The sequence below is a fragment of the Dasypus novemcinctus genome, chromosome 29, assembly GCF_030445035.2.
Source record: "Dasypus novemcinctus isolate mDasNov1 chromosome 29, mDasNov1.1.hap2, whole genome shotgun sequence".
Lineage (NCBI taxonomy): Eukaryota > Metazoa > Chordata > Mammalia > Cingulata > Dasypodidae > Dasypus > Dasypus novemcinctus.
The window spans coordinates 9,375,407-9,389,207 of record NC_080701.1 but is presented as its reverse complement, the minus strand read 5'-3'; the positions used below and the strand labels follow the sequence as shown (position 1 = coordinate 9,389,207).

Here is a 13,801-nt window from a genome sequence, read left to right as displayed (position 1 = left end):
CCCTCGACTCTGCCCCTGTCCTTTCTGAGTCAGCCTTTCCAATTCCTCTCACGTTTCCACGCTGTGCTCTTCCACTCCAGTCGCTGCCGTTTTCTAGGGCCAGGGTTTTTGAAGTAGATTTTGAAGGAAAAAGAGAGAGAGGCAGAGAGGAAAGAGGGGAAACAGACACGCACTTAGACACACAAACGGAAAACAAACTGCAGAGCCAAGGCCTGGCCTCTGCAACGCAGGCGACCTGCTTCAGCGCCATTCCGTTCCCTCGGTCTCCACATGCAGGAGACCTGAGCAGATAAGACGCTTCCCCTCCAGGAAATGGACAAGGTACTAGTAACAGTCGGCAATTAGAGCACTGTGTTTCTGGGGGTACCCAGGAACTTCCTGAGGGGTTCCACGGGAGGCCTGACAGACTGCGGCGCCTCGCCCAGATCCAGTCAGGAAGGGCGCGCACTGCCTTCTGGGAGTGCTTCCGGCAGTGTCCGCCGAAATCCCTTCAGGGGTTGCCGTGGCCGAGCGCCGGCGCCCACGGTCACGCCCGTCCAGGACTGACAGGCAGTTTTTGCTCCAGAATCCCCCACGGGGCCGGCCGAGGCTACTGCCCCTCCTGCCTGGCAGCCCGCGGCCTCCCCTGCCCGCCCTGCGGCCTCCTTCCTCCTCCGCGCGGGTTTAGATCACAAGGACGTTGTCTACTAACGCCCTTCCCCCAAACGCCCCCCCAAGTCTTCTTTCCAGAAAAACTAACCTCTTCACGGCCGTTTTGTTGGAACGAATGTCTAGCTTCTCAATTTCATGTGCACTTTGTTTTCTCAAAATGAACTGTCTGAAATTGTACCTGAGGTTGAGGCCTCCTGCCTGTCACACGTCCTGATCCTACCGTGACTCGAGAACCAACTGAGAGGGTAAAAAAACTTTGGCTTTTAGAAAAATGGGTAATTTGAAATATTAACCGCAAACCTTCTTCAGGATTTATGTCTTTTCCTACCTTTATGTATACATATATATAAATGTGTACGTGCTCATGGACTTGCATGTGTATGTGTATGTCTATGCATGTATATATGCATGTGTATATATATATATGTGAAATATGAGGTATTTTTCCCCCTTTTTGAGATATGTTGTAGAGCGGGGAGGCAGTTGTGATAACAATATTCCTTTAATGAACCAACCAGTTTTCTCCCAACTGCTGTCAAAGATCACGTATTTCCCACCAAAGAACAGACTCAAGAGGAAAAAGCATAGAGTATCCCCAAGAAGCAGTAAAAGGAGTAGAGTTCTTTTATTTCTTACAGGAAGCAGAGGCATTGCAAGGCTCCATGCATTATCCATTTACCTATTATAGAACATTCAAGATTTACCAGAAGCCAAAATATCCATCTGCTTTTTTTTTTTTATTCTTGTAATAAGGAAGCATTTGGTGAATCTTAGTATGCATGTCAATTGCAGACTTTATATGATTTTAAGAAAGTCCCTTGTTTATTCTGACAGATCAATGCCATGTCTACAAATAGAAGGAATGTATACTAGAGGCAGATCAGTTTTATTCTTGAACATTTATTCAGTTTCTAGGAATATTACTTCATTAATTTTTGTAATAAATTACTGGAGATACTAAATCCACAGTTACTTTTTATTTGGGTGCAAGCTTCCTACTTGCATCCTACTTGCATTCCTACAACCATCACCAATTTCTCTATGTAGTCATTAATACCTTTTATCTACTTATTAAAAGCATAGTAACCTTAGGAGAAGACATTTTCGATAATATTTAATTGACACAACAATTATGTTATGCCTGTTACTCTTGCTTACTTGTGGCTTTATGCCTTCATTTGTGTTTATTTTATGTTTGTTTGTTTATTTATAATTTACTAATACTAATGTACTGATAAATTATATGCATTATAAACCATTCGTGAAAAGATATATTAAAAAGGAATACCTGAATATTAAATAAATTACATATTAATATGATGTTCATTTCATTTCTTAATACTTCACTTGTTTTCCTGCTGATTTCCACAGAGTAGATTAAAAAGCATTCATAAAATTTATTGTGAACAGGCACAGGGCAGAACATTCTCAGATATGTGCTTAAGCACAATGTCCTGAACTTTAGGCAAACTGTTTCCATTAATAGGGATTAATTCCTCTCTTTTAGCTGCTGACATGCTGTTCTAATTCTGTCAAGTTCATAATTAAAGTAAATATAGAGTCCATTGGAAAAAGTTTAAAGGAGTGGCATATCAATTTTATTTTGAAATGCCAATATTTACCATCCTTCACAAGTTAAGTTTTTTTTTGCAGTGATTTAAACTTATGAGGAAGAATTTTAGGTATTAACATAAAAATTATGCTGGTGCCAATAGCTCCGGATGTAAATTTAAGTAATAACTAAAATTTGAAGATCACTGAGTTAAAATTTGTGTTTGTCTTCTAAAATCTTAATAAAACCACTATCTTTTGTAAATTCAAAGACATACCATCATATGCATTTCACTTTACCTTTCTCCAATGAGTTGCAGGGTTAAAAAACAGAATTTTTTCTTTTTCTTCCTTCTTTTGAAGGGAGCATATGTTCAGGATTCCTTAAAACCTTAGCAATTAACATTTCTGAAATTCATTTTTTTGTTGTATTTGGAAAAAAACCCAAAAACTTACATAATAGCTCACAGATAAAAACCAAAACCAATAAATTGCACCACAACCAACAAAAGCATCTTAGAAAACCAATTAAGGGTTATGAGATTTCTTTAGTATTGGGGTAGAAGGATTGGTGTTAATTCTTCTTGTAATATTTGGTAAAATCCACCTGTGAAACTATCTGATTCTGGGCTTTTCTATGTTGGGAAATTTTTGATTACTGATTCAATCTATTTACTTGTCATTGTTCTTTTGAGATCTTTTATATCTTCTTGTGTCAGTGTAGGTAGTTTGTGTGTCTCTGGGAATTTGTTCATTTCATCTGGGTTATCTAATTTCCTGGCTTTCAGTTGTCCATGGTATGCTATGTTCCTTTTTATTTCTGTGTGGTTGGCAGTAATATAACCCTTTCATTTCTGATTTTAGTTATTTGTGTCCTCTCTCTTTTCTTCCTTTGTCAGTTTATGTAACGATTTCTTGATTTTACTGATCTTTTCAAAGAACCAACTTTTGGTTTTATGGATTCTATTTTTTTAAAAACTCTCTGTTATATTTATCTCTGCTTCAATATTATTTTCTTCCTTCTGCTGCCTTTGGTTTAATTTGCTCTTCTTTTTCTAGATCCTCCTGTTGTGAAGTCATGTCTCTGAGTTGAGAGCTTTCTTCTTTTCTGATCTAAGAATTTAGAGCTAAACATTTCTCTCTCAGCATATGTTCCCTCCCTCCCATATGTTATGATACTGTGTTTTCATTTTCATTCACCTCAACATATTTCCCAATTTCCCTTGCAATATCTTCTTTGACTTATTGGTTGGAAAAGAGTGCACTGAAAAGTTTTCACATATTGTGAATTGTCCTGTTCTCCCTGTTATTGATTTCTATCTGCATTCTCTTTTGATCAGAGATCTAATGCAATCTATCAGAGAAAGAATAATTGTTATAGAAAGAAAAGGAGCCAATTGAGAGATCAGTGGTTCTAAAACTTTAGGGTGTGTCCAAGTCAACTAGAGAGCTTGTTAAAATACAGATTTCTGGATCTCTAACTTGGAGTTCCAGATTCATTGTCCTGGGGTCATGCTTGCAAATTTGCTTTCCTGACAAGTTACCTCTGCAGCTGGTCTGCAGTTTGATAATGACTGAGCAAAAGCCATGGCCCAGCACAATTTTCCTCTATACTTTATCCAGAGGAGTTGGCTCTGGATAAAGAAGAAAATATAGGGGAAATTCACAGAAGAAATACAGATATGTAAGGAGAAATAGAGGGGTTGGCTTTGGAGAGGAACACTTCCGTAGCAATAGGAGAGAAGGCAAAGTACTGGAGCTCAGATTCAAGGAGAGCTGAGCTGTGATGGTGAGGCTTTGAGGAAGTTCTCTTCTGAAGGCCTCCGTTTCCTCCAGCAGTAAGGCCACCCTCTGCGAAGGACAGGAGAGGAGGTTTTGGATGCCTGAGGGGTGGAAGTCTTTGCACAGACAAACTTGTACACTGAAAACAACTACATCATTTTTGTTTTCCTCATATTGCAAGAACAGATTTCAGTGAATCATTGGCTTTTAATGCAACAATTGTTTCCTAGATCGACTTTAACATTCATATTCATTAGGCTTTATCTCCCATCCTGCATCATCTCCATCTGTTCAGTATTAGAGCTAGGAATATTATTTTTCTGCATCACTCTTTGTACTATGATTGGGTTTCACAGCATGTTGTAGGAGCAAGTGTGAGTTGTTTTCAGGATTATAATGTTATGTCTCAAAAGTACAAAGAGTTTTGAAAAGTAGCTTGAGCATTCCAGGGGAACCAAGACTTTTGAGAATAAAGTAGTGAGGCTGTCGTTAGTGCACAATTTTACTTATTAATATTTACCCCCAGTCCATTTCCATTTACAAGTTAGTGTTATTTCATCTATCACAGGAAGATATTTGTAGATGCATTTTATATTAACCTTCTCATTCACAGTCACCGCATCCTCTTTGTGGGAACTGTGGGGGGGGTGTGTGTGCATGTTCAAATGTGTGCATGCTTGTTTTGTGTGTGTTTGTGTATTGAGCGTGTGTGCATGTATGTGTGTGTGTATGTGTGTGTAGTGGTTCCCAAAGACATTTTAGGTACCATGCCCCTGCCTCTCTCACTAGGCACAGCTGATTGTAATAAGGGTAGGAAACTGACCCAAGCTCTGACAGTTTTCTCTGGGATTTGGATATTATGAGAATGGCAGCGAGAGTAAGAGAGGAAAGAGAGATATAGAGTCCCTTTCTGGGTGGCTGACTCATAACATTTGGCTTAGGAGCCAAAGAGTGGCTTTCTTTTCAGCTACTACAAGAAGGAGATGATCGGAGTGTTTTAGGGTGTTTGCAGGTGCCTATAACAGAACTATCAATTAATTCTAGACTGATTAATAAGAATATTTATGGCGTCACGTACAGGGATATTCAGGAGGTAGAACGAGCATCAGGATTGTCTGATTATATGCATCGACAGCGTCTCTAAGAATCCAGGTCTTTTCTCTGTTTTACCATCTTGCCTTTACAACCGGTAATTACACCCAGATATCCAGATGTGCTGCCCCCAGAGACTCTTCCCCAGGAGGCCACGGCAGGTGCCCCTGGGAACTCGTTGTTCACATCTGCGTGATTTGGCTCTTCCTGGGCATCACCACCGAGGGAAACGGGTCGACTTCTGGATAAACGCAGCCCACGTTTGGATGTGCAGGTGGGATCAGCTGCTGTGACAAGCTGCTTCACACGGGCTCTGTTAAAAGGAAGAAGGGAGGATGATGTCGGTCCAACAACGAAAGAAGTTTGTTGATGGAGAAAGGGAAAGGGGATGCAGAAAGACACACAGCAAAAATGTGGAGAAAGGCCAAATCACTTTTGGCTTAAATGAGCCGAGGTTGATATCTATTATTTTCAGTGAAGAGAGACTTAACTAAAGCCATATCTTAAGAATTATAACAGTTTTACAAACTCTCTGGAGAAAAGGCCACATTTAGTTCAGCTCTTAACCTCATTTGGAAAGGTTTGGGGTAACCAATGTACTATCTTCGTATTTTTATGTGTAAGGAACCAATGCTTTTCAATCAAAGACTACCAGCAACACTTCTGTAGTTGAACAAGGTGGGCTTATTACTTGGCTATAGAAGGGAAGCTCCCAGCACGGGGAGATATTGGGGCATTTTAGGAAGAAGGTGTGAGGAAGGGCTTAGGGATTTTTTTTTTTTTAAGTACTGGGACCAGGGATCGAACTTGGGACCTCGTGTGTGGGAAACCAGCACTCAACCACTGAGCCACATTGGTTTTTTTCTGACTTGGTTTTTTTTTTTTTTTTTTTTTTTTTAATGTTCTTAGGAGACTCCATGAACTGAACCCCAGACTTCCCACATGGGAAGCAGATGCTCAACTGCTTGAGCTACATCTACTCCACACCAACCAAGCATCGTAACCAATCTTATCTAGAAGGAGGAAGACAAGGAGGGGGGATACATCTGTAATTTATAGAGAGACAGCAGTTACTCATATTAATTAGGATAGGAGGATGTTTGGTATTTTTGTGATTTTCACAGTGACCTTAATTTGTCTGTGGCTAGGTGAATGTAGCATTCATAGTAGGTTTCATTGATTATAAATTTATTTTAAACTCCATGTCATGGTAACATTGTTATATCTCCAAGGAAATATTTTCCTTCATTCCCCTTAAAGCCATTTGCTATTTATCTTGTACAACATATAGTTATCTTACTCACTGACTATTAAAAACCCTTGGTTAAAGTATTATGAGATTTTATTAAAATTAAGATTTTAACATTTACAGGAATAAATTGTGCTAAATTTGAATCACTTTTTATGTAGATTTTTTCATTGTGGTCCCCAAATGAGCTTTTAAACTTTAAAGGGCAATCACTGAAATTTTCTATAAAACAGTCTTTACTTGGAACAAAAGACTATATTCACAAGTCTGTTTTTGTTTTTGTGTTTTTTAACTTAAATTAGAGAAGATTTAGTCATACATTGATCATTTTGAGATGGATGGGGAAAATGACTTTAAAATCAGCCTGTAGGTGGCAGTCTAACTCTAAATAAAGAATTAAGTGTTCCAGCCTGTTAGAATTTATAGCTATCCTTGGAAAGATTCTTTTGAGTTTTACTAGTATTCTACTCTAGACTTATTGTGATTCTAGCAATGGAAGAAAGATCACTGATGTGGAGGCAGCGGCCACTGGGGGTTCTGGGGGTAGGGAGAGGGAAAAAGAGGTGTAATATGGGGACATTTTTGGAACTTGGGGATTGTCCTGAATGACATTGTCATGACAGATACAGGCCATTATATATCCTGCCATAACCTACAGAGTTGAGTGGAAGAGAGTGTAAACTGCAATGTAAACTATGATCCATGCTTAGTGGCCATGCTCTAAAATGTGTTCATCAATTGCAATGAATGAACCACACTAATGAAAGATGTTGCCAATGTGGGAAATGTGGGAAGTTTGGGGAGTGGGGCATATGGGAATCCCCTATATATTCTAGGTAACATTTATGTAATCTAACTATCTTTAAAAATATATAAAATAAAAGCCAAACCATTTCTTCCTTTACTTCTGTTTTTCAATATGTCTGGATTCTTAAAATGTTTTTTACTAGTCATATAAGTCAGATGCCCTATTTAAAATCTTTGGAAAATTATAAATAAGGAGAAGTATGATATGTAGTAGAATAGTACTCCTAAATCAACTGGGTTAGAAAGATATGCATGTCCCATTTCTAATTTATAAGTTATCATAAGCATTAAAAGTAGTAATGTAATAAATAGAGTATACAATGAATCTATTTCACTTAATATTTCCCAGGTAAAGTATATAATCAATGTCATTTCTTTTCACACATATAAGTTACAACCTAGAATGTTGCTTTAGAAAAATCATTGATTTATTAACTTTCTATCTTACATGCTAAAGTGGATAGTTATTGCTTTCAGATAGTCAGACCAATATAACTAGCTTCTCCAATATTCTTATCATAAAAAAAAGAAAATGCAACTTACTTTTGAAAGTATATTGATTACTTGGTGTGTGTTATATATTGCATAGGGATAGTGACTCAGGAGGATACTAATTAATGAAACTTTTTAAACACTATTTGTTTTATCCCTTAAAAAAATCCCGTGGTATCTCTCTCTTACAGACATCAATCTTAAGAATGGCCAGGATGATGTGTGTGTTTCTCTCCGGGCTGTGTTTTAAACATCCAGCCCAGTGCCTTGTTTATAGTGGATATTCAAAATACTTTGGTTGACTGAATGGATTTTTAATATTTAATTTAATTTAATATTACAGTGGGTTACAAATTAATTTCTCCATTAAATATTTAGATTCTTGATGGAAGGCTTGGCAACAGGTTCTTCTCTCTTCCCGACACCTTAAGCATCATGCATTTCACATGATATACACTCAATTTTTGTTGAATGAATGAATTAATGTAAAATAAATGGGAAATATATGCTTTTTAGACAATTAAAGCATTTTTGAAAATTGAATGAAGAGAAAATTTCAGGGTGTGATTGCACAAAGAGTTTTGGGAAAGGTTTGCCAACCAGTGAGTTAAAGACAAAGCAAAAAATAGGACTGTTGATTGAACCCAGGACCTCTGATATGGAAAGCCAGTGCTCACCCACTGAGCCACATTGTTTCTCCTGATTTAGTTGTTTCATTTGTTTACTTTTGTTTTTAGGAGGCACTTGCATCAAACCTGGAGCCTCCCATGTGGGAAGCAGACCCTCAGTCGCTTGAGCCACATCCTATCCCCATTTGGCTATTTTTAAAACCAATTCTAAACTAAACTTCAAGTTGATAAATCAGTGATTTCTGAATTGTGGTTATCTTTGGTGTTACCTCTTAATTCATATTGTGTTTCTAACATCACAAAAGGCAGAAATGGTTTAATTTCTGTAGAATCTCATAGAGAAATATTTAATCCAAATTATCTAAAGTTTTTAAAAAAGGAAATATCAACCCCAAATAAAAAATATGATGGAATTAATCTAATAACATTGAGGACAAGGAAATTTATATCTTTGGAGATTCTATTCTATACATTTATCATAGTAATGTTTCAGAATACCCAGTGTATTTTTTATCCCATTGTGCCAGTTGTTAACATCTATTTAATGTTTCTTATTTAGTTATGATTACTTAAGTGGTTCCCCATTTTCATTCTTCTTGCATTTAATTTTGCTTCCCAATAAGTTTATCTATCTGATACAATGGCTATACTAACAAAGCATATATTTAACTTGAAACTTATTTTTTCATTGTTGTGTGTGGTAGCAGTTTTACTCAAAGATTTAAAAATTTTACCCAAATAATGGGAAATATTTTATGGTTGACTCCCAAACCTTCTTTACGAAGCAAAATATTATATTAGGCTCAATGTAACATGGGAGAATGACATCTTGACAGAATCTTGGTAGTGATTCGGAAAGGGGAAACCAAAAAAGGGTATTTAGATCTTAGGATCTAGGATGGTTAATTTTAAAGTGAGGTCTTGGTTGAGATTTGGCAAAGTTTAAATAATGACTTGAGATTTGTCAGTACAGAGAAGTGAGGGTCTTAAAGCAAGTCTTAATGCAAAAGCAGGTAATGTTGATATGTTATGCTATTTTAGTGGATTCCATCTTATTTTCCAGTAGCGAGTATTTCCTTGATCAACAATATATGAATTTCTAGTACTGTTTAGTACAGAAGTAATAAAATGTAATTGGTAAATGTGTTGTTTTAATATAGGAAGAGGAAAGTATGCATTCAACCACAACATTTTAACACAGGAACAGGGAAAAACACTTGGTTGCAATATTGTTGGACAAAGGGACATTATGTTAGCCTCTGTTCTTAAGTTAAAATTCCTAAAATGCAGATTTACTCACTATAGTGATTAGAATTGAGGTGCAACACTGAAAAAAAACCACAGTATTTCAGAAAAGAGGAGATCGAATTAGACTTCTTTTAGTATGGATGATAATAATAAGGAGGAATCCAGTCTGGGTGGTGATGCTTGTGGGAAGGTGGATGGATTATTGCATTGTTTTCACAATGAGTTGTTTTACGGTATATTAGCCAGTCAAAGGGGTGCTGATGCAAAATACCAGAAATTGGTTGGTTTTTATAAAGGGTATTTATTTGGGGTAGGAGCTTACAGATACCAGGCCATAAAGCATAAGTCACTTCCCTCACCAAAGTCTATTTGGAGCCAGATGGCTGCTGACATCTGCGAGGGTTCAGGCTTCCTGGGTTCCTACATTCCTGGGGCTTACTTTTCTCTGGGTTCAAGGTTCCTCTCTTCCTGGGGCTGGCTTCTCTTTCCTCTGTGAGCTTACTTCCCGGGTCTCCAGCTTAAGTCTTCAGCATCAAACTCCAACATCAAAACTCCAACATCAGAAATCCTCAACTCTGTCCTTTGCCATGCCTTTTATCTATGCCCTAATCATAACTGACATGCCCTGGTACAGATCAGATAACAAGCATAATCCAGTATTTCTTTTTGGAATTCATCAATAATATCAAACAGTTGCATCCGGAGATCACAGCCAGCCATCAGCTGGACCTCATCTACCTGACTCCTTCTCTGGGGAAGTCAGGGACACATGCTCAGCCTTAGCAGCCATCCTCTGGCCTTCCGCTACCTCCACCTCCTGTTGTAATGGGCCCTTCCGTAACCTGGGGGTGGGGAGGACGTTAAGTCTAATGAAAGGCCAGGCTAGACCTTCAGCCTGGAAACCAGGATCGAGCAGCCCCAGATGCTTATCAGAGCAGGGATCCTCGGTGGTGGTGGTGGGGTGCTGGGTGAGGTGGATAAACCACACTCAAGCAGTCTAGCCCTGATGTGAAGTGGGCTGTGCTGGGCTCTCTTCTATGACTACCACCAGTTTTGGCCACAGGGGAGACCAGCTGTGATGGGGCTTTTTCCTCTGCTCTCTTGATCTCTTAGTGCTATATAAGTGACAAAGACATTACTTATATCATGCAAGTAATGAAGAGATCACTTGCTGAGAGTCTCTGTTTTGCCTTGAACTTATGTTCCGAGGATGCTCCATTGGCGCTACTTGCTTCACAGGGTGTGGCGGACCTATCCAAAATCCATTGTTTCCTTACTAACCTAACTATTTTATTTTAAAATACAGGTAAAACAACACATTTCCAGCTGTTCTTGCAGTTATCTCTTCAAAAAAGGTAATAAATCATTCCACTTAGCCCTAGCTTTCATTTACTATTTACTAAACCCCTAATATATGTTAGACATTATCCATCTAGAGGTGGGGTAAGGGACATTTTTGAGGTTTTCCCTTCAGTTCCCAAATAATTTCCTATTTAATTATTACATGCCAATAAATAACTCTTTTGGGAAAGATAGTCACATTCTGACTCCTGTTATTGAGATTACTTCTCCATTATATCTGGGGGGAAAATAACAATTTAGATTTTGTTGGTTTCTTGTGGGCATACAACAATGTAATGTTGCCTGCATGCATATACCCTGGATGTGTTGATCAATTTTTAAATTCAAACTTCACATATACTGACATGAGGTAGAGAAAGCAAGTATTTTAATAAACATTTCTTACATAGTTGCTGTATTTTTCTTTTTTTTTGTAAATAGTTATTGTTATCTTTCTTTGATGATAAAGAGATAGTCATTCATCCTCTTCTGTGTAAAGTCCTTTTATACAATTGGGAACTGTATTTCTTTTATTTAAGCTCAATAATCTCCTTATGTTTATGTATTTCAGTAAATAGGTATTATTTTATGCTGTTCAAATTGTAGAACCTTTGCCAAATTCTTCATGAACCTCTTGAATTCTAGGTCTCAGAAATAGACATTTATATGTATTATGGAATAAATTGTGTGTCCCCAAAAGATGTGCTCAACAGATTCTCCCCACAGGTTTAAGAGGAAACATCGCCCCATCGGCACCTTGATCTTGGATCCAAGATTCCAGAACTTTGTGACAATTAATTTCTATTGTTTGAAGTATCCAGTTTGTTTTACTTTGTTTTGGCAACCCTGGAAAACTAAGATATCATGTGCCCAGTGCTTAAAATAACTTGAAAACTACATCTGCTTTTTTACTGGAAATTAAAAATATCACCCTTCCAATTAAATGGCAACCTTTTTATGTATTTTTAATTTTTATCAATTAGCTCTTTAAAATAATCTTAAGATCTTTTCTAGGGTATGAGCTCTTCTATAAACCACCATAAATACCTAAAAAGTGTTATTTCAATGAATCTTTTCATACATTGTGGTACAAACTACAAATTAATGTAGATTTAAAATTGACTTATTTTTAGTATACTTTCCTTCCTTAAGCTTTTTCTCCATTCTTTTAACTTTTCCTTTTCTCAATTCACTACCCTTTCTAAAAGAATTTCAAGTAATGTGCTTAAAAAAGTACTCACATCTCTAGACTTTGGTTTTCTTATTTGGAAAATTAGGGAGTTGAATTCATGAGCTCTCCTATTCTTCCAGATTTAGGTTAGAAGTTGTCAAGAATAAAGAGAACTGATTTTATTTTTTTCCAATATATTGAGTTTATATTTCTCTCTTTTTTCGTCTTTGTAGCTAGCACCACGTTTCCTTCTTTGGCTTTTAAGGCTTTCTTTTGTATTCCTCCCCACCAATCTTACCTAATTTAGAGGCATTCCCATTTGAGTTTCATCTCCTTTTGTAGTTCTTATAGATACTGTAACCTTGATTCCTTATTGAGAATATGATGGGCTTTGGGTATGATCCCAGGGCTGTGGCAAGGAAAAATCAGAGGGTCTCACTTGAAAGGACTGGGATGTTACATTTATTTCAGGGAGACAATGATTTTGCCAGAGGGAAGGACTCATTCTGCTTTGGGTTTTTTTTCTTAAACATTTTTACTTTTGCATCTTTACCCTTGGATTCTAGTGCCTGGGCCTACAAGTCTGCTAAATCCTTCAATGACTTTTTAATCACACTATATACAGTGTTTTTTCTAGTGCAAGGTCAAGGTATAAGTCTCTTTTGATATCATGGTTATAAAATGAGGAGTGCTTCTTATTTTAGATAAAACCCCTTTTGTCTTTCATAAAGGCTTTATTCTTTCACACATAATATCTGATTTCCACATTTCAGTAAAAATAGAATAAATAGAAAAGGCGGAGTAATAATGTTCGTGACTGTTGAAATCACAGAAATGCATGGTTGGATGACACATTGCAAGGTCATTTATTTCACCTACCCCACCGCCATCTTCAAATAAATTTGCTGTCAATTAGTCAGGGAAATGGGTCAGAAATAATTCTTTACTGTCTTGTGTCTTTGAAGTAAAACATATCTAACTTATCGATGGTTTAGGTTTTTTATTGTACCTAAGTCAATGTACCTTCAGAATAAAAGAAATTTTAAGAAGATGGGAAAATATTTGGTGGGCATGCCTCCTAGAACATTCTAATTGTGATTTCCTCTGTGATTTGAGGGCAAAAAGAAGAGACACTTGCATATTTTCTTTTGAAGACTTGTCTCTCCAGGTTAGCTTTACTTTACTAAGAACTAATTATGAATTCTATACTGTCACTCTGATTCATAATTCATGGCTTAAACAAAAAATGCTTTCACTGTTGAAGCTTGGGAAAATATATGTGTTGAGCATATTTTTTCTTGGCTAATTTTAAAAGAAATTACATAAAACTTTTTCTTGGCTAATTTTAAAAGAAATTACATAAAACATTGTATATATAGTTGGATTGTTGGGCCCATAACATATAGAAACGTAATATATTTTCCAATAAAGGTAATATGTAGTACTAATAACAGCACAAGGGAGGTGAGTGGGAATAAAGTAACACTGGACTAAACAAAATAAACAAAATAGTAATTCAAAGCCAAAGGAACAAATGAAGAGAACCATAAATGGTAGGGGTAGGAGTAGGAGTAGGAGTAGGAGAAGGAGAAGGAGAAGGAGAAGGAATAAGTAAGTAAATAAATAAATAATGTTACCAGTGCTATAAATATATGTTTGCTATCCTTTCTTTTCTCAACTTCTTAGAAAGGCATAAAATTATATAAAATCACAATTTTGTAACAATGAATTGTTGGGTATCATATACAAATATAATAGGTATAACAATAATACCATAAAAAGGGGGGA

At 36.9% G+C, this 13,801-nt stretch overlaps 1 long non-coding RNA gene across 1 annotated transcript; it reads left to right on the top strand.

The window, feature by feature from the left end:
- Positions 1–557: 557 nt before the first annotated feature.
- LOC131276560 (uncharacterized) lies at positions 558–11,796 on the top strand. Its single transcript, XR_009184029.2, has 3 exons — positions 558–896; positions 10,808–10,856; positions 11,569–11,796. It is a non-coding gene; the product is annotated as an uncharacterized lncRNA (long non-coding RNA).
- Positions 11,797–13,801: the final 2,005 nt, after the last annotated feature.